At 48.7% G+C, this 20,990-nt stretch overlaps 1 protein-coding gene and 1 long non-coding RNA gene across 2 annotated transcripts in view; both read left to right on the top strand.

Annotated features, from left to right (window-relative positions):
• The window catches only part of LOC139766587 (protein APCDD1-like), a 440,210-nt gene that overhangs the window by 178,596 nt on the left and 240,624 nt on the right, over nucleotides 1-20,990 (top strand).
• LOC139764542 (uncharacterized) lies at nucleotides 6,870-7,620 on the top strand. Its single transcript, XR_011716401.1, has 2 exons — nucleotides 6,870-7,014; nucleotides 7,075-7,620. It is a non-coding gene; the product is annotated as an uncharacterized lncRNA (long non-coding RNA).

Below are 20,990 nucleotides of genomic sequence, written 5' to 3'. Positions count from 1 at the left end.
TCTCTCTCTCTCTCTCTCTCTCTCTCTCTCTCTCTCTCTCTCTCTCTCTCACGCAACGGTTTGGTGCAGACGTAGGCCGCCTGGCTGACACCGATACTCTCACACAGTACAGTCTTACCCGGTCCTTGCCTCTCCTCCTCCTCCTCCTGACGTGAGCTCGGCCAGACGACGAGTGTGTGGTAAAAAGATTACCTCGTCCCCTGACAACACAAACCAGCCACCAGCCGTTGGCTCACCATCAAAGTTTCATTAGGACATTTGACACTCAATCCTCAGCACCTCCTCCGCCCTGCCTGCTGTCTCATTGTCCCTCTTCTTCAGTCCTTGTTGTTTCTTTCTTCTCTCTCTCTCTCTCTCTCTCTCTCTCTCTCTCTCTCTCTCTCTCTCTCTCTCTCTCTCTCTCTCTCTCTCTCTCTCTTTCTTTTCTTCTCTTCATTGTCGAAGATGATTGTGCTGTTGTATTCGGCTTGCATCAGTCGTGGACACGATCGCGTACAGAGAGAGAGAGAGAGACGCTGTTATTCTCGACGATGAACGAGAAGTTTGTGAAGGGTTTTATAGATGAGACGGTCGAGGAGCGAGGGAGGAGAGGCCTGGGTCGCCCTCGTCCCTCCTGCAGAGAACACGCGCCAGCCAACAGGTTACGCTAACAAGCCCGCCTTTATCACCCACTGAAAAATTGGACCCTTGGACGTCCCTGTGTGTGCATACCACCTCCCCACCCTCAACACGCCCCGTCACACCCACCCCTATGACAATGGTGCCCCTTTCCACCCCCTCCCTCCCCAACCGTGGCGCTTCGACCCCCTCCCTCTCTTACCCCCCCCCCCCCCCCCACAACGCCTTTCTCTAACCTTAATGTGTTGGTTTCGCCAGGTCTCAGGCTCAGACATGGGCTCCCTTGTCTTGCTCATGGCTCGACCTCACTTTTCCTCACACCGCACGCTTGACCTCCCCATCTCCCAGGGACCTCCTCACCCTTCCCGTTCCTCCACCTGCGTACACCACCCCCTGCCTCCTCCTCCTCCTCCTCCTCCTCCTCCTCCTCCTCTCCTCCTCCTCCTCCAGTGTAGTCCAGTCAGTTGGAGCAAATCATTCACGTCTGATTTTACCCTTTGTCCGACGACCGATGTGAGAGGAATAGAGAAGTGCGTCGTACATAATAGCGAACAACAGTGATGCATTAGGCAAGGTTATATGTGGAGTTGAACTCAGAACACGACGGTACGACCTCTGAGCACGACGATGCGACCTCTGAGCACGACGGTGCGACCTCTGAGCACGACGGTGCTACCTCTGAGCACGACGGTGTGACCCTTGAGCACGAAGGTACAACCTTGAGCATGACGGTACGATCCTTGAGTACGACGATACGACTTTGAGCATGACTGCGATCCTTGAGCACGACGGTAAGACCTTAAGCACGACGGTACGACCCTTAAGCACGACGGTATGACCCTTTGGGTATGACGGTATAACCCTTGGGTACGACAACCTGGCCTTTGACCTATCCCTGTAAAAGATGAGGCCAAAGGCCCAAGGGTCTTTCCGTAATGCACACGAATCGTGTCGTTACGATCAAAGGGTGGGGGGGGGGGGGGTCGTGGCGACGTGGTGAAGTCAGATCGCAAGCCACGCCATCTCCGTCATGTACGTTGTACGTTTACCATCTCCAACGTAAAGACGGACGGAGGACTCACCACCACAGGGCTCGAGGTTTTACGCCAGCTGGCTCCTCGTATCAGAAGCCGTCGACATCATTATTGTGTGTCTCACCAAGCCGGCCAGTCAGCCACACGCACCTGCCCCTTCCCACTGAGCGCTTGAGTACTGTCAACACGCCAGATACAGCAGCCTACCCTCGTATGTACCTCCTGCATGCTGGTGAAGACGTCTAACTGGTGGTGGTGAGGGGGAGGAGGGCTAGGAGTCCCCCTTCCTGTATTATCCCTTTCTAAAAGTTGGCGCTGGAGCCAAGTGGAGGATTTTCATTTTTCGAAGGTTTTGTCGTGTGTCATTTGATGTGCCACCTCAACGAAAGTGGGGAAGGCGAGACCTCAGCGCCGATACCCCTTTTTTTGTGGTGCTCCTTGCAGCTGGGGTAGAGTAATGATGGACGCCCTTGGGCTGAGAAGTTCCTTGATTAAAACTTTTATCCTTTCTGTCCATTTACCGACGCAGCCACACTCCCTAGACAAACACGAGTCACGCCCTCCCGTCTCCGCCCTGGACATAACCCATCCCTACAACATTTCCCGGGGCCCCTCATGCCCACGACGCATCTACCACAACAGAGACACCGAAAATGTACCGTTCATTTTGCCTTGCAACCCTCCCCCCCCCACATATATATATATATATATATATATATATATATATATATATATATATATATATATATGTATATATAAACGCACACAGCATCAGTACACTTTACGACCTACGATCCCGACCGATAATATATATATATATATATATATATATATATATATATATATATATATATATATATATATATATATATGTACCTGTTCGCCGTTTGTATGGTTTACGGCCCCGTGTCTGATATACACTATCCCTGGGATAATGGGAGAAATAATACTGCCCTGGTATCTCCTGCGTGTTGTAGGGGGCGACGTAAAGTTAGGGAGGGGGAAGAGGATGGGATCTTCCCTTCTCTTGTATCATCACTTCTTTAAAAAAAAAAAAAAACGGAACAGAAGAGGAGCCAAGCGAGGATATATTTTGTAAGAGTCGGTTCGTATATTCCTGTCGCTACCTCGCTCATGTCGACAAGGCAAGCAGTGACTGAAAAAAGGGAATCTCCTTGAATAGAGTATATTTATCACCTCGGGTATGGGAAAACCTTTTTAAAGGGAGTGGCATTGTTATCTGTCTAACGTCCGCACCATCTGTTACGTGAATGACACACTTGAACAAGACCTTTGTCATTCGAACCTCCACACAGTCTGCAGAATCTAGTGTTAGTGAAGCAACCAACAGCTTCAGATGCAGGTGAAGCAGCGAGCAGCTTCAGATGTTGGTGAAGCAACCAGCAGCTTCAGATGGTGGTGAAGAAGCAGATGTTGGCGAAGCAACCGACAGCCTCAGATGTAGGTGAAGCAGCCACCAGCTTCAGATTTTGGTGAAGCAGCCACCAGCTTCAGATTTTGGTGAAGCAACCAACAGCTTCAGATGGTGGTGAAGAAGCAGATGTTGGTGAAGCAACCGACAGCTTCAGATTTTGGTGAAGCAGCGAGCAGCTTCAGATGTTGGTGAAGCAGCCAACAGCTTCAGATGGTGGTGAAGCAGCAGATGTTGGTGAAGCAGCCAACAGCTTCAGATGGTGGTGAAGCAGCAGATGTTGGTGAAGCAGCCACCAGCTTCAGGTTTTGGTGAAGCAGCCAACAGCTTCAGATGATGGTGAAGCAGCAGATGTTGGCGAAGCAACCGACAGCTTCGGATGTTGGTGAAGCAGCGAGCACCTTCAGATTTTGGTGAAGCAGCCAACAGCTTCAGATGTAAGAAGTGTCGTCCTTATCTCTCTTAACCCATTTGGTTATCAGTTGGCAGCTTCGTCTCCCGCGCTATTGTAAACACGAGATAACCTCCCGCCTCTTGGACATTCCACTTCTTTCTTTTCTTTCAGGTAAGATTTGTTCTAGCACCAGCGACGCACTCGGTGTGACATTCCCTTCAGCAACACATATATGGTGGGTGACGGGGCGCACGACAGCCCCGTTGACGACAGACGTTCCCACCCTTCCCCGAAAAAGTCGTTTATCTCGTACGATAAGATCCACACAGTCACCTCACCCACGAGGTGAGAACTCTCCTGCGATGAACGAGTGCTTCCCCCACCACCCACAACCTTGATGCCGTATGTTGAAGGGATGGCCTGGCAGCTAACACGTCCACGAGGATTCCTTGATAATAAAAACAGGGACAAAATATATCCCCGACAAGGATGGCGTGGTAGCTACACTCGTGCATTGCACCATGCGAGGTACCAGTAAGATGATATATTACCTTCATGCTTCTCAGAATAATGATTCGACGGTTATCATCAAATCTAGAAAGATTCAGTAGCGAACAACTTTCATCACAAGGCGAAAAAAGGTCAGAGATAAGGTCCCTTGAAGAGCAGAGGGGTCGCCTCGCCATTTGTGTCAGACGCGTGTGTGTGTGTGTTGCACCTCGGCCAGAGCGTCACCATTACCAACCAGTATAATTGTCCTCACGTCCTGGTGAAGGAGTTAACACCCAGGTCATCACCTGCTGATGGTGCTCGCTCGCTACGTGAAGCTTACGCGCTGGCAGCCTACCATACGTACTACTGATAACATCAGCTTTGCCCTGAACGTTGTTGAAGTGTCACAGAATGATTGTAAGTATTCCATAGAGGTGGAGTCTACCAGCATCGGCCATGACTTAACATACACCTTTTGTGGATTCTGAAAGCTAAGCTGCTCCTCCATATGTCAGTGTGGTTCCTCCTACGGTCAGTGAAGCTGGATGGGGCCGTGACTCGCAGGCCTATGTATCTGCCGCAAACTTGCTCATCAGATAGACGAAGCCTGTGTATCTGTTACTGATCAAGGGCACTGGGAGTCACGCCAATACATGGGTCAAACGCACGTGATGACAGACCTGCTGCCTCGTAAACGACGAGAGACAGTAGGAGTCCAGTAAACATTGAGGTGAGGAGTTCTGCAGACGACCTTTGAAAGGCAAGAATCAGGACATCGACTCGGCCAGTCCTCGAGATGCCATAATTCACACAGTGTCTGTGAGTCGTATGGCCTGTCTGGTGCCGTGCGAGGGAACCACAGAGGATGGTACGCAAACTGCCGAACGCTCAAGGGAATAAGTCAGGGTAATATCTGTAGAAGGAGGAGATGAAACAGTGTGACAAAGACAGAGGGCGTTCATGCTGAGAAGTGATTGAGGGTGAACTGGGAAGGCGAACTGCATTTGAGCGAATTCCACAAAGAGGGAAGTTGGAGGAAGATCCACTTTAGATATGTGAGCAGTACTTTATACACTCGCAGGTCAGCTCTCTCTCCACGGTCTGAGTGCCTTCTCTTAACTAGAAATACACACCAGACCTGAAGAATTATATCTTGAATTTCTCTACTGTGATTCATTATATTTTCAAAACCTCAGGAAGCGAGTTAAAGAATTTCAAGCCCCAGATGTTCATTTTTTTTTTTTTACAGTATTGATGACACCTTTTGATTAGTGGTGTTATTTCATAGTCGTCAGTATTTGTCATACAAACTGGAATATTCTTTTCCCATCATTTTCATTGAGTAGGTTATGATATATCATCTCCGCTTTACAAAAGAAAACGGCTTGAATCGTTCAAATCGTTTCTAGCATTCTTGATTTTTGACTGTAATGAAATTGTGAATAACATCTGCATAGTTTCTGGCTCATCAGTGCCACCCACCTTGAAATATAACGTCACCATTCATCAGTGTTATAATACAGAGAACAGAAGTGCTTTGAAGCGGGTTATCATTAGCTTTGCTTCTCTCGTCTTGAAGTGTCGCAAGATCCATCCATCCATCTCTGAAGAGGCAACGGTTGGTTAGTTGTGTTTGATGAAGATCATCTCATACGTCTGCTTCTAGTTACTATTTTGTAATATAACGGTGTTTGTTTATGTTTAATGATCTATAAGAGATTCTGTACTCTTTGAATTCCCTCATAGATAAAGAGTTGAATCTTACATGATAACAAAACACTGTTACTTTCAATGTCTGACCAGATGACTTCATCCATGTCTTATTAATGTCTCTTAATGTCTCTCTTAAATAAGATTTTCCAACTACAAAATGATCAATCAGTTGATGACGCGCAACAAGCGGCTTTTGTTGACACATGTCAGAATACGAAAATGACAAAGAGAATAAACTCTCATCTGTTTTACGAATTCAATCAGGTCCATTCATCATCATCTAGTGTTTCTGCCAGCGAATCAAATTGAGACAGACGCCTTTTAGCATACCCCTTGCACGAGGGGCTGGAAGCCTTCACAGTTAAAACACATCATCTTAAGAATTGTTAGCACATCATCATGGATTCTGCTGATGCGATTTGATAGCCTCATTGTCCCTGAATTCCGGATGTTTATCACTGGTTCTTGACCAGGTCCACTCAGGAGCAGCGCACACGTCAGCTTAGAAAGTTGTACCCAGTTATGAGATCACAGTACATGTGTTCTCCTCAGTAGTGGCACTTGTTATGATATTCTCCGATTCATAACCGCAGAAACGCCTCTCACTTGGCCTCCTCCCCTCGTATGTCTGGCTGCTGGATGATCCTGCCTGAAACTTCCCAGTTACCCTGCATTCCCCACCAGTCGTCACCATCATCCCTCGTCCCTGCGTTAGCGTCAGCGCCATTAATCTCAGGGTAAGGGAAGGTGGTATGGACGGTGTCAGGGCGAGGGAGGTGGTGTGGACGGTGTCAGGGTGAGGGAGGTGGTATGGACGGTGTCAGGGCGAGGGGAGGTGGTATGGACGGTGTCAGGGCGAGGGAGGTGGTGTGGACGGTGTCAGGGCGAGGGAGGTGGTGTGGACGGTGTCAGGGTGAGGGAGGTGGTATGGACGGTGTCAGGGCGAGGGAAGGTGGTATGGACGGTGTCAGGGCGAGGGAGGTGGTGTGGACGGTGTCAGGGCGAGGGAAGGTGGTATGGACGGTGTCAGGGTGAGGGAGGTGGTGTGGACGGTGTCAGGGCGAGGGAGGTGGTGTGGACGGTGTCAGGGCGAGGGATGTGGTATGGACGGTGTCAGGGCGAGGGAGATGGTATGAACGATGTCAGGGCGAGGGAGGTGGTATGGACGGTGTCAGGGCGAGGGAGGTGGTATGGACGGTGTCAGGGCGAGGGAGGTAGTATGGACGGTGTCAGGGCGAGGGAGATGGTATGAACGATGTCAGGGCGAGGGAGGTGGTATGAACGATGTCAGGGCGAGGGAGGTGGTATAGACGGTGTCAGGGCGAGGGAAGGTGGTATGAACGGTGTCAGGGCGAGGGAAGGTGGTATGGACGGTGTCAGGGCGAGGGAAGGCGGTATGGACGGTGTCAGGGCAAAGGAGGTGGTGTTGCATTCACAGATGGATCATCCAGCCAGCAAGACTCGGGGAAAGCAAACCTTCACCGGTGAGAACCTCAGCCCAGGGACAGTGTAAACGACTCGAAGGAAATCCTAGATGAGTAGTAAGGCAGAGTAGATGGCCCAGCTATGTCAGATCCTCCTGTCATCGTACACTTTCCATCACCAGAGGTGTACTCCCTCCCTGTCTGATGGCTAATCCTTCTATACACACTATACACGCCACTGGCCCATGCAGAGAGAGCCAAGTAGACACACAACATGGTACCAATGGTTGACTGCCTCACGTCTCCTAAGGAAGAGATTTCGTACCACGTTTCACACCAGAGAGCCTCTCTATATATTTTTTGACCTCATCGCTAGCCATTGTCACTCGATAGGTGTCGTGATCCTCTTGAATACTGAGGTTAGTTAGTTTATCTACGAAGAGGCAAGCTACCCAGCTGATATTAGAACATGGGATCACTAGTGCTCTCTCTCTCTCACCCTCCCTCCCTCCCTCTCTCTCTCTCTTTCTCGTCAGTGACGTGTTCAACATGACTAGGAAAGTGTCATTATCCCAGTACGAATCTCCGTGATCATAGGCGAGACTGCGAACCCTGTGACACCAGCGGTGGTTTAGGGTGCCAGGACGCCCACCTGCACACTAGTGTGGCCCACACTGCCACCTGCACACCAGTATGACCAACACGCCCACCTGCACACCAGTATGACCTACACATACGCCTGCACGCCAGTATGACCCACACGTCCACCTGCACACCAGTATGACCCACACATTGCACGATCACGTTGAGGGAGAGCTGGTAGTGGAGCGCGGGCGGGTGGTGTAGGACACAGCTGGTGACTGCTTACATCAAGTCGGCTAACGTGAGGTGGTGTTGAGTGAGGGGCAGCCTTGACGGACGAAGGAGCACTGGGGGCCGCCTGGTGCGTCAGTGCACAAGACTCCTGGTGATGCATCGTCGAGGGAAGAGCCTTGAGGAGGGTGGCTGGTGCTCCTGCAGCGTACAGACAAGAGCCAAAGCTGCGGGCGGTCGGTGGGGACGAGGGAAAGATGTACCTGCGTCCATCAAGGAAAACACTGAGTAATGGGCGTCTGCCACGCCAGAGTTGTGGACATCATCATATTTCTTATCCACTGCCTCTTCTACTGTGGGTGGACTGGTTGTGAACCCAATCTGCTCCGGACAAGGCAATCTGCCATGGCAGGGCGAGACAGGTTCGAGGTAGGACAAGACTAAACAACTGAGCCGAACACAAGACACAGCAATGGTGCGTCAAGGGGAGAGTACACGGGCGTCTCCTTCCCTTGCGAGAGATGGAGGACAAATCGCTGACACTAGGTAGTCTGTCCGTACATCAAGTAAGGCAGAGAACTATCGATTTTTAAGGTTGGCGGCCATATTAAAGATAACACGAGAGTGGCTCTTATGTGTCTGTAGTCCACGAGTCTTGTCCCGCGGTGAAGAGATACACATTACCGGTAAGTTCCAGGGGCAGAAGACCTCATGTGGTGAGGGCAGTGCTAAACACCTCCCTCCCAAGCGTTCTCTCTCCACCTGCACAAGACTCAGCCTCAGCTCCCGTTACGTCAACATCTCGGGCTCTCGGGCAAACATCACTTCCACTCCGAGTACACAGACGTCTGTAGACAGAGGATGAAACTATGTGGAGCAGCGCCCCGTCTCGTATGACAACAAATAACTGACCCAGAACATTACTGGTACAGTGGCTAAAGACACTCGCTCCTGCCAGGCATGTTGACATTCAATAAATTAGCTGTACCGTCAGGCTGTCCCTCACTCTACCGTCAGGCTTCCCATACGAATATTTACCTTCTGGTATATATATATATATATATATATATATATATATATATATATATATATCTGGTATATATATATATATATATATCTGGTATATATATATATATATATATATATATATATATATATATATATATATATATATATATATATATATATATATGGGTAAAAGAAAATAAATAGATAATGAAACTTATGGTTATCGATAGTTGATGATGGTTAAGTAAGATTACTGTGGGGTAACCCCTTAATATGAACATTAATGACTCAACTAGGCCAGTGGACTGCCAGTCATATCGTGACCACTCAGTTCCCTGAAGGCTAGGGAGAGGCAGCGAATATTCTTACTTTTGATATTCAGATCTGGTAACAGTGTTACGAATAATGTGGCAAGCATCCTAACACACCAGCTGATAATAACTAAAGCAAGCTAATTCACAAGTACAAAGGGAAAGTTAGTTAATGTAACATAGTTAGCCTATTGCCACGTCAAAGTAAGCAACACACAGTCATTCCTGCCGCACAGTGTAGCACTGATTAGCGCCTCTGCTTAGTCTCCGGTGGTCAAAAGTTCACTTAAGGCAGCATCATCTGGTGACGCATGTTCTAGTCAGGTTAGTCTCTACGTGCACGTGGATCCTGGCGTGCGGCAGTCCTTGCCAAGAGACGGCCAACGTTCCCCAGGTCAAGTCAGCTTGTACGTGCACTATTCACATGCTGCGCGGTTCGCCTTGGTACAGCTGACTGTTTCCGGCGTTTAGGTATATACATGTGTATGTGGGTGGGTTGGGCTATTCTTTCGTCTGTTTCCTTGCGCTACCTCGCTAACGCGGGAGACAGCGTTCAAAGTATAAAAAAAGAGAGAGAAAAAAAGAAAACAAAATATACGTATATATGTATTACATGACAGCTAGAGACTGAGTGTGAACGAATGGGGCCTTTGCTGTCTTTCCCTAGCGCTACCTCGCACACATGAGGGGGAAGGGGGTTGTTATTTCATGTGTGGCGAAGTGGCGATGGAAAGATGGAAATGAATAAAGGCAGACAGTATGAATTATGTACATGTGTATATATGTATATGTCTGTGTGTGTGTATATATATATATATATATATATATATATATATATATATATATATATATATATATATATATATATATATATATATATATATATATGTGTATACGTTGAGATGTACAGGTATGTATATTTGCGTGTGTGGACGTGTATGTATATACATGTGTATGTGGGTGGGTTGGGCCATTCTTTCGTCTGTTTCGTTGCGCTATCTCGCTAACGCGGGAGACAGCGACAAAGCAAAATAAATAAATAATATATATATATATATATATATATACACACACACGCACACGTTGTAACGTTTGACTTGGGTGATAGCTGTACAATGTTCACATCTACGAAGCAATACATCTCGTGGAAACTCTTGTTCCAAGACAGGTATGTAAATTGTTTACATTGTCCAACACTGTGTGGGCAGGGACCCCGCATCTCCCAATGCATTTCTTAAACATAAGACCATCCACCTTCGATATTTTACGTCGGATAAATCAGAATATTATTAAATATTTAACGTTGGTCCCTCGGCACATGCACTGTTGAGTGTTAATGAAAAAAAAAGACACTTTAGATATTTGATAAAGCGAATCTAATTATATAACAAGAAGTCTTAAGTCCAGTGACTCATAGAAAACGAGTCGACCAGTGTAGTGAAACACTGAGACGTTGTTTGATTTCCACCATGATCATGGATGGTCATAGGATACCGTGGTTCGAGTCCGTCTCTCCGTCCGTTACGTCGTCAGTCCTGGTGGTTTTCAGTGCCTTCGTGGCGCGTCCTCCTCCGGCAGGAGACCCGCGTCATGCTCCAGCCTCACCAGCGGTTACGGGGGGCGTCTCCCCTGACCCCATGATCGAGCACGATGGTACGATAACTGAGCACGATGGTACGATAACTGAGCACGATGGTACAATACCTGAGCACGATGGTATGATGCCTGAGCACGATGGTACGTTGCCTGAGCACGATGGTACGATGCCTGAGCACGATGGTACGATGCCTGAGCACGATGGTACGTTGCCTGAGCACGATGGTATGATGCCTGAGCACGATGGTACGATGCCTGAGCACGATGGTACGATGCCTGAGCACGATGGTACGATGCCTGAGCACGATGGTATGATGCCTGAGCACGATGGTACGATGCCTGAGCACGATGGTACGATGCCTGAGCACGATGGTATGATGCCTGAGCACGATGGTATGATGCCTGAGCACGATGACATGACCCTTGAACACGACGGTATAACCCTTGGATATAATGCCCTGGTCTTTGCTCAAGGGTCGTACCGTCCTGCATGAGCCAGGTACCGTCTTGCTCAAGGGTCGTACCGTCCTGCATGAGACAGGTACCATCTCGCTCAAGGGTCGTACCGTCCTGCATGAGACAGGCACCATCTTGCTTTAGGGTCGTACCGTCCTGCATGAGACAGGCACCGTCTTGCTCAAGGGTCGTACCGTCCTGCATGAGACAGGCACCATCTTGCTTTAGGGTCGTACCGTCCTGCATGAGACAGGCACCGTCTTACTCAAGGGTCGTGCCGTCCTGCATGAGACAGGCACCGTCTTACTCAAGGGTCGTACCGTCCTGCATGAGACAGGCACCATCTTGCTTTAGGGTCGTACCGTCCTGCATGAGACAGGCACCGTCTTGCTCAAGGGTCGTACCGTCCTGTATGAGACAGGCACCGTCTTGCTCAAGGGTCGTACCGTCATGCATGAGACAGGCACCGTCTTGCTCAAGGGTCGTACCGTCCTGCATGAGACAGGCACCATCTTGCTCTAGGGTCGTACCGTCCTGCATGAGACAGGCACCATCTTGCTCATGGGTCGTACCGTCCTGCATGAGACAGGCACCTTCTGTCTCACGTGCCTGTCATGAGGCGTTTCATGATTGGACGATTGTCTCCATGCGAAGCAGGGGTCACAACCTCTTAGCTGGCATAGATCGGAGGTCAAAACAGGGCTCTGCTGACCTTTTTTTGGCTGACCTTGCTGGTGTGTGGGAGATGACCTGGTGCTGGGATCAGGCTGTTGCGAGGGGGAAGGGGAGATCAGCGCTGACCAAACACATGATGACATACACCAGACGAGAGGAGCCAGATACACCGACGACACTGGTGTATGAAGTGTATGTCCGAACGTTTGATTCTGTGGGTAACTGTCGTGTTGGTCCAGGATGGTGCAGATGGTGAGCTCAACTCGTCGATAAATGAGGAGCTGACGATAAGCTGTTGAGTTAAAAGTGAGTATGAGGAGCCACTCCTCATTATTACTTAGGAGGAGCCAGTCCTCATAATTACTTAGGAGGAGCCAGTCCTCATAATTACTTTGCAGAAGCCAGTCCTCAATATTACCGTGGCGGAATCACTCCTCATTTTCGCCCAGGTGGAGCCAGTCCTCATCTTCACCGTGGACGTGGAGAGATTACTCATAGAACTGCCTGGGATGGGGGAATATAAGAGAAGTGACTGACTGGGATGGGGAGTATAAGAGAAGTGACTGACTGGGATGGGGGAATATAAGAGAAGTGACTGACTGGGATGGGGAATATAAGAGAAGTGACTCTTGCTACCGTCGGGATAGAGGCGAGATAAGTACAGGATGGATTTTAGGGGATTTTACGACATTACATTGGGTCTTACTTTACGTCATATCGCATTACATTAGATTACATTGCATTACATTACATTATATTACATTGCATCACATTAGATTAAATTACATTACATTATAATATATTGTATTACATTGCATTACATTGCATTGTATTACATTGCATAACTTTACATTGTATCACATTGCATTACATTAGATTACATTGCATTTCATTGCATTGCATTAAATTAGATTACATTGCATTACATTACATTACATTACATTACGTCACTGCATCACATTAGATAATATTGTATTACATTGCATCGCTTTAGATTACATTGCATTTCATTACAATGCATAACATTAGATTACATTGCATTACATTACATTGTATTACATTGCATTACATTAGATTACAGTGTATTACATTAGATCACATTGCATTACATTGAATTACATATCATTACATTAGATTACATTGCATTACGTTGGGCCTTTTCTTTTTCTATTTGGGAATGCCATACCATAGCCTACGTTTCCGAAAAAAAGTAAACAGAGTTTCAAGTTGTGTTCCGCTGGTTGCGCGCTGGACTGGGCGATACCATTCTTCACTGGGGGGAGTGAGTGTGTCTTTATGGCAGACGTTAGATCGTGTGTCACTGGTTCAGTTATTCGTCGAAATGTTCTACAGTGGTTCATACTTGTCTCAAGACAATGTTCAAGGTGATGAGGACACAGCAGGTGTGTGTGTGTGTGTGTGTGTGTGTGTGTGTGTGTGTGTGTGTGTGTGTGTGCGTGTGTGTGTGTATGTGCGTGTGTGTGTGTGTGTGTGTGTGTGTGTGTGTGCGTGTGTGTGTGTGTGTGCGTGTGTGTGTGTGTGTGTGTGTGTGTGTGTTGGGGGACAGTGGGTCCCCAGCTGCTGGCCGTTGTCCCAAGCCAGCCAGGGACTCCAAGGGTTCCCCCCCCACAAGGTCCCGGCCATGTCCTCACCGTATGCTCTCTCTCTCTCTCTCTCTCTCTCTCTCTCTCTCTCTCTCTCTCTCTCTCTCTCTCTCTCTCTCTCTCTCTCTCTCTCTCTCGAACTATCTCTCGTCCTTCCCATCTTTCTCCCAGTACACCCTCCGTTCAGACTGTTCCAGCTATTTCGTGTTTCCTCCGTTCTCATGTTTCTAACCAATTCTAGCCCCTCCGTTCACATCTTTTCTGACCATACCTTTGTCCCCTTCGTGCACAGTTTTCTAACCATTCCTTATTCTTCCTTTCATAAGCTTCGAAATGTCTCTCGCCCACTACGTTCACAGCTGACTGAACTACCTCTCTCCCAAGCGCGCTGTCTCTCGCCCCTGATGTTCACATCCTTGTAAACAATTCGTTCAGTCACCACGTTCATGGTGTGGCGTGAACATGGCATTGCAGACACTCGACACCATTAGACATCAGAGGTTGGCAGGCACAGATGGATGCTGAACACGTAACACAGGCTTGGCTGAGGGTCCCATACATTCAGCATCAAGGTACACACCCCGCGCAGGGTGCGACATCCCTCATATATACATGGACGGTAGGGAAACATGTGAGTTACCCTGCTGAGGTGGGGCGAAGGCCCCCTTGTCTTCAGTGCACAGACACGCACACGTAAAATGTCGATTCGATACAGGCATAAAGTACACATACACCTACATGTACACGCAGTCATAGAGTAGAAGAACAGACATGAACAAGTCATTAGCTTCGTGGGTACAGCTGGCGACATTAATGAGGTTCACGGGCCATGCAGAGCCTGGGTGCAGGAGTGGGACGCCCCTCGTCTGTGCGTCACTGTCATTGGAGTATTTACAGAGTTCCTGAAACCTGAGACGCCCCAGGCCTAAAGTCGGTGGTGATAGAGGGACACTTCACCACGTAGTCTTGTGGTGTTGTTGTGCCATCCATCACACAACCTACACCAGGATGTACCAGTACCTGGCATCACGCCCTGCCTGCCGGATATACTCTGTCTGTTGTACCCCATCGTCACCCCACACCGTCACGATATCACACACTGTCTGGCTCCTGGCCTCCCTCCCTCCCTCGCCTCCTCCGCTCACAACCTTCTCATTTTCTCTTTCGTGACTGAGATGTTATGGGAGAGATATGAGCTGGCCAAAGGAGGGAACAGTCGAGGACACAGACGATAACTGCAGGTGTGTGGTGTTGGTTGTAATGACCCTCAAGCCATCTTCTGTCCCCTCCTCTACCCACCCACCATCTACCTCGTGCCTCCTCTCCCCCTCTACCTCTCACCTGCCTCCTCACTCCCCAGTTCCTGCAACGCCCTAGACACACCACTTGTCTCCCTCCTCCGACAAGAACCTCTCCCTCCTCTCAGTCATTCCAGTTGTCCCCTGTCTTTCCCTCCCTCTCATCCCTCCCTCCCTCCCTCCCTCCCTCCCTAGATCCCTCTTGACGCCCCTTCCCCTTACTCCTGAGGTAGACAGAGGGGGAGAGGCGTCGGGACAGATGGACAGGAAGGCAGGGATTTCCCTCCTCCCCCACAGATGCCACCGTTTGTCACACAAGCACACCCGAGCCCCGCGCGGTCACGCTCCTCCTCCTCCCTCCTCCTCCTCATGACTCCAGTGGGACGTCTTTCCGTGTCATATTTTGGATTTATTTCGTTCGTTCTCCTGCGATGTTTTCAATTTAAACTTCACCTTAATGATGCTTTATTTTCAATCTTCTTGTATCTATAGTTTTTATTTTTCTGTTCCATCTGGTGAGTCACCGTAAATTGGATTTAGTTCTTAGAAGATAGATTTAGTTATATTTCTGTTGTCGCAGCTGTTTATCCTCCCTGGGGGCTGGTCGATGAAATGGGTAACCTGGCTTAGGTCTGTGGGGCCTGGATATGGACAGGGAGCTGTGGTTTCGGTGCATTACACACGACAGCTAGAGAGTGGAGGTGAGCGAACGAGGCCTTTTGTCTTCGTCTGTTCCTGGCGCTAACGTGGGCAATGGCGATCAAGTATGAGAGAAATGTTTCCATATTACATGCACCGTTACATGTAACGTTATAGGAGCTCCTGACGTTACAGAAGTGTCGTGGCAGCATGGCAACGCTGTGTGACCTTTTCCCACAACACCCCACTGAAGGCCTCGTCCTACTGGTCTTCCCTTACCCATTACTGTCTCCCTCTGCCATTAAAGGCTCCTCCCTCACCATTAAAGGCTCCTCCCTCACCATTAAAGGCTCCTCCCTCACCATTAATGGTCCCGGGGTCTCAGAGGCGTGGTGACCTCGTGGCAACTTTGATGTGTGACCTGGCTTGTGACCTCTGTCACCGACCTCGTAAACCAGGTCATTAAAACACCATGGTTGATGCCTTCTTTATTTTTTTCCCTCGTTTTTCTTTTTTTCTCCTCCTCCTCCTACTAACACTACTACTCCTTTTCTTCTTCTTCTTCTTCTTCTTCTTCTTCTTCTTCTTCTTCTTCTTCTTCTTCTTAGGTCTATGTCCTCTCCATTTCATCGTCATCCTTCTATCTTTTTACCTATTTATCTGTTTCTTTCTTGACATCATAATTTCATCTTCGTCTCCCTCATCAGCCTCCGCCCCTCCCCATCATGTCTCCTCACCCCTGTTGTCAGACCAGTTAGGAGGGGGGGGAGGACATGTGTGTGTGTGTGTGTGTGTGTGTGTGTGTGTGTGTGTGTGTGTGTGTGTGTGTGTGTGTGTGTGTGTGTGTGTGTGTGTGTGTGTATCCCGCGGGAAGGCCTGGGAATCCTCCCTCCCTCTTCCCTCCCATGGGGATCACAACAGTGAAATTAATATCAACATTAACCGTCGGTCCTGACCCATTACCGTGGCCTGGGCTGGAGGAGGGTAGTGGAGGGAGCGAGGGAGGGAGGGTAGGTGTAGCGCACATGGGAGGGACCGACACCTGATGGTCCATGACGTCATCATCATGCTCGAGGATAGTGAGAGGGGCGTAAGTTCCGAATTTGTTAGACATAAGGACGGGAAAGTCAACCTTATATCCCCTGTCTCTCTCCTCCCTCTTGTCGCAACATTTGGCAAGGAGCGCCACGTAGTGTGTGTGTGTGTTGTGTGTGTGTGGAAGGTGTGCTACCGTGGGAATTCTATAGGAATGTGCCTGTGAGCTACGCCGTTAACTTATTCCATAATATTTCGGGGAGATTCGAAAAGATTGAAATGATATCAACAATTAAGTCTGTGAGTTCCCCCTCTGCAATAGACCGCCCTATACACTGATACCTGATACCACTGAAGCATACGTCTGGCCCTTGAATCATTCTAGGTACTGATTGTTTATTCCAGTGACAGCATTTGGTGGTAGTTTGTCCCAGTGTTCTATAGCTCTACTGAGGGAGGGAGGGAGGGAAAAATACCCACATTTCCTTTATTTCAGGTTCAGTTTCTGGTCGTTGAATCTCCGTCTCATATGAAGTTATTGTCTTGGAATATGTCAATATAACTTATGAATTTGTAAGTTTCCCCTAAATATGATCATAGTTTACGTTTTCTTTTTTTTTTTTAGGGAAAATGATATCAGGTCTGAATATTTCTTTCCTTACGAAGCTTATTTCTGAAGGAAATGAATTAGCTTTGTTGCTCCTCCTTGTATTCGTTCTAGGTTTTCTGATCAAGTTTGGTAACTAGAAGTCAACAGCTTAATCCATGCGAAATCTGAACCAGGGCGTTGTATAGACTGAGTAAAATGCCCTTCGTTTTTCATTTATCATTTCTGGCAGTGAAACTTGAGACCTTCTTTTATCATATAACCTGAGGCATTTGTGTGTGGGTGTGTGTGTGTGTGTGTGTGTGTGTGTATAAGGTCATGACTAATCATATTACTCTAAGACCTTTTCATCTATTACATCTGATGGATGGTGGTTAGAGGAGTATATTGGATTCATACTGTATATTTATCCAACACAAATACATTACTTTACTCTTGTCTTGTGTGAAGTCCCTTCGCTGTATCTCTGACTGCTCCTCCACCCGCTTGTCCGAATCCCTTTGTTGGATTCGTTGATGATGACCGCAGGACCAAAGGCTATGAAAAGGCTCCTAGGGCTACCCTTGGACGTGTCTGAAGGCTGCGCTACTTCCAGTAACAGGGAAGTGTTAGACTCCTCTGTAGTGGTAAGTTCTTCAGCGAGACGTCCTCTGTAGTAATATATCCTCGTTAAATGGTACCTTGTTCCGCGAGGTGTCACCTTGAGCAGGCGGAGTCCGGTAACACCGTCTGAATCCCAGGTTTTTGTGTCGTCAGCCGAACATGACATCCTACAGACGAAGTCGTGTCTTTAGATCACTGATAGATAGATAGATAAGAAAAAATAGACTATCCCTTCGGCTGAAAATACATGGTTGAGGTGTTACAGATATGACAGAACTGGGAGGGCATGATAGCTACTAGTTAGCCAATCATACGAGAGCTTAAGATAGGGGTGAGCCTGGATAGTTCTACATGTGGATAATCCCATGAGTGAGGTACGTTTAGATAGCCAGGGTATGGCAGATATACAGGGATATTTACCGAGTCACTGGTAGGTATTGTACATCATGAATTTGATTGAACGTTAAGTGATGAATAGTTACAGTAATACAGTAGTTAACGTACCCCATAGCACTATGCACCTGTTCATGGATTTTTTATGACGTTGACAGTGGTAGGTATAAGACTGTTCTTCTATCTGTCTGTACGAGATCTGATTGGAACAAGTCGATTGTGGCGACGAATGGCGACTGTGCGTGGTGGAGGGGCGTCGGTGAGGGAGAGGAGGAGTTGTGTGTGACGGGGGTTGTGTCGTGTCAGCAGGGTATTGCCAAACTGCCGTGTGAGTTGCCGGTGTAGGTGGGAGAACGGGTGGACAGGTTCAGCGAGGTAAGGACTTCTTGGTAGGTGGTGTAATAACAGCCCAGGATGACTGTGCATTGCCCTTCTTCTGCACTCTTGCCAGCTGGTCCCTCTGTGTGTCTGTTAGTGAGGAGGACCAGGCTGGGGAGGCAGAGTTGAACTCAGCTAGAATGAAGATGGTATAGACATTTCTGAGCTCAGTTGGTGGGATGCCTAGTGGTCCCAGTCGGTGGAGTAGGCACAGGCGGTATGAGGAAGATATTGATGATAGTGATGACGGGAATAATGAAATGTGTAGGTCTTAGGCCGAGCCTTGTGGAACCCCACATCTTGCGTTCAGCCAGTCGCATGCTTCCCCGTTCGATACCACTCTTATCTGTAAAGCCAGTTCTCAATCCTCGAACGGATTCAATTACTTGTGTCGAGATCTCATTTGACGTATTAATCTTTTGCGTGGTATTTCTTCGTTGAATGCCTTTCAGAAATCTAATTATGTATCATTTTGAGAGTATAATTGTCATATAATTGTCACTTGTCTTATAACTGTCACATCTCTTATGACTGACATCTGTCATGACTGTCACCTGTCTTATCTATGCTTACTGTAAACTCTATATCCTGGTCTTGCTAAATCTGCTGATAAATGATCATCTTCGTTATTCATTTAGGTTTCAGTTACTGCCATAATGTGTGGCTTTTCTGACGCTGTATCAAGTGAACGATTGTGGACAAGGAAGGGTTTGCTGGCACCCTGGCAAGCAATAGCAAGGGTGATGAAACCCTGGAACGTCGAGATCAGCTTCAAGGTTATTTTGATGTGATCTCATCGCATGGGGGTCACGCTGGGCCCACCTGACCGAACTGACTTCCTTCCCACGGCTCGAGTGACCTTACCTGACCTGACCTAACCTCACCCCTCACCTGCTGGTCGACCAGTACCATTCCCCGACCTGGCCGGCAGCGACATGGTTAAGGTGGCGTGGTGGAGGGAGGGAGGAAGGGAATGTTGGAGGTTGGGGTTGGATTGAGGGGGCGATGGTTGGAGTGAGCGGAGAGAAAGTGGTGGTGGTGGTGAGCAGAAGGTGATCTCGCCTCGTCAGTCGTGTGAGATGGCTGTAAATACTCTTATCTCTTGATGAGTGTGTGGTCATGCTGAGGTCCTCAGTGGTGAGTGTGTGGTCATGCTGAGGTCCTCAGTGGTGAGTGTGTGGTCATGCTGAGGTCCTCAGTGGTGAGTGTGTGGTCATGCTGAGGTTCTCAGTGGTGAGTGTGTGGTCATGCTGAGGTTCTCAGTGGTGAGTGTGTGGTCATGCTGAGGTCCTCAATGGTGAGTGTGTGGTCATGCTGAGGGCCTCAGTGGTGAGTGTGTGGTCATGCTGAGGTTCTCAGTGGTGAGTGTGTGGTCATGCTGAGGTCCTCAATGGTGAGTGTGTGGTCATGCTAAGGGCCTCAGTGGTGAGTGTGTGGTCATGCTGAGGTCCTCAGTGGTGAGTGTGTGTGGTCATGCTGAAGTCCTCAGTGGTGAGTGTGTGGTCATGCTGAGGTCCTCAGTGGTGAGTGTGTGGTCATGCTTAGGTCCTCAGTGGTGAGTGTGTGGTCATGCTGAGGTTCTCAGTGGTGAGTGTGTGGTCATGCTGAGGTCCTCAATGGTGAGTGTGTGGTCATGCTGAGGTCCTCAGTGGTGAGTGTGTGGTCATGCTGAGGTTCTCAGTGGTGAGTGTGTGGTCATGCTGAGGTCCTCAATGGTGAGTGTGTGGTCATGCTGAGGGCCTCAGTGGTGAGTGTGTGGTCATGCTGAGGTCCTCAGTGGTGAGTGTGTGTGGTCATGCTGAAGTCCTCAGTGGTGAGTGTGTGGTCATGCTGAGGTCCTCAGTGGTGAGTGTGTGGTCATGCTGAGGTCCTCAGTGGTGAGTGTGTGGTCATGCTGAGGTCCTCAGTGGTGAGTGTGTGGTCATGCTGCGGTCCTCAGTGATGAGTGTGTGGTCATGCTGAGGTCCTCAGTGGTGAGTGTGTGGTCATGCTGAGGTCCTCAGTGGTGAGTGTGTGGTCATGCTGAGGTCCTCAGTGCTGAGTGTGTGGTCATGCTGAGGGCCTCAGTGGTGAGTGTGTGGTCATGCTGAGGTCCTCAGTGGTGAGTGTGTGGTCATGCTGAGGTCCTCAGTGGTGAGTGTGTGGTCATGCTGAGGTCCTCAGTGATGAGTGTGTGGTCATGCTGAGGGCCACGCTGGTGAATTTGTTGTGTTGAGTATGTGAGTGTGTGTGTGTGAACATACTGAGGGCCTGACTGGCGAATGTAAGCTGAGCATGTCAACGTGTGCCCCAGCTTACTGCCTCACTGCTGAGTGTGTGTGTGTGTGTGTGTGTGTGTGTGTGTGTGTGTGTGTGTGTGTGTGCCAACACTGGCAGTGATGGGGGTGTGGGAGTTGGCTGGTACCTCCTGAGGAAGTTTTGGTCCAGCTGTTTGACTTGATCAGCATCACCGATCCCCACGGGCAGG

The sequence above is a fragment of the Panulirus ornatus genome, chromosome 4, assembly GCF_036320965.1.
Source record: "Panulirus ornatus isolate Po-2019 chromosome 4, ASM3632096v1, whole genome shotgun sequence".
NCBI classification, from domain to species: domain Eukaryota; kingdom Metazoa; phylum Arthropoda; class Malacostraca; order Decapoda; family Palinuridae; genus Panulirus; species Panulirus ornatus.
Note: the sequence above shows the minus strand (reverse complement) of the source record. Positions and strands in the feature narration are given on the sequence as shown.